The sequence below is a fragment of the Pseudophryne corroboree genome, chromosome 4, assembly GCF_028390025.1.
Source record: "Pseudophryne corroboree isolate aPseCor3 chromosome 4, aPseCor3.hap2, whole genome shotgun sequence".
Lineage (NCBI taxonomy): Eukaryota > Metazoa > Chordata > Amphibia > Anura > Myobatrachidae > Pseudophryne > Pseudophryne corroboree.
Genome location: NC_086447.1, coordinates 766,285,034 through 766,285,966, shown reverse-complemented (window position 1 = coordinate 766,285,966; position 933 = coordinate 766,285,034). Strand labels below are relative to the sequence as shown.

At 41.8% G+C, this 933-nt stretch overlaps 1 pseudogene; it reads left to right on the top strand.

The window, feature by feature from the left end:
* The first annotated feature begins 490 nt into the window (after positions 1-490).
* On the top strand, positions 491-608 carry LOC134912456 (5S ribosomal RNA; annotated as a pseudogene).
* The last annotated feature ends 325 nt before the right edge of the window (positions 609-933 follow it).

Here is a 933-nt window from a genome sequence, read left to right as displayed (position 1 = left end):
CCGGTCAACGGACCGCGGATACCGGCGCGTCTCTCTGCTGGACTCACCTCTCACCATGGATCTTGAGTGACGGTTCTCACCAAAAAAAAGGGGGGTATCTTACCCCTCCACCTAACAGTAGGAATATACCCCAATTTTGAAGCCGTATTTGCTGTCTTAGGCCCCTTCCTAAGGAATATCTCCGCTATAATTGCACAATTTTTCTTGCACCGAGTTTCCAGACATTTATGTGACTTCTCACTTATATACATTATACAACAAATAATTTTTTGTGACTAGTTTGCAAAATAATTTTTTGTGCAATAAGGGGATTCTGGGACAACATCAGGCTCATCAGTAAACTGAACTTTGGCTCAGGACGTATCTCCTATTGTCCTCTCCAATATCATCGATACACATTGTTGTATCACCAATATCTGGACTCTAAGAGTTCTTGAATAACTTCCATTACACAACACTTGGCTCCGGGCAATATAAAGCAGGATACATTACCTGCGGTCACACCACACTGAGTATGCCCAACCTCGTCTGATCTTGGAAGCCAAGCACTGTGGGCCAGGTCAGTACCTGGTTGGGAGACCACCAGAGAATACCCGGTACTGCAGGTATTTTTATCCTACAAAAAACAATCAGACCTGGAGCCAAAGTTTCAGGCAACACTCACAATATCCACTCTAGCCTATAGAAACAGATTCTTACCTAGGCAACAAGGTGAGCCCACCTGTGTTATACAGAGAAATATCTCTCCCTTCCAGAATAATGATAGTGTGATTTGATACAATTATATTGCATTTCTTTGGAACATGATATTTCCTATATCATTTAAATCTGGATCACAGCGCTTCTAACACCAGAGAGACACACATTTCTATATATATATTTTTGCTGAACGGAGCCAGTCAGTTGATTTGTATCACCTTGTACAATCAAATT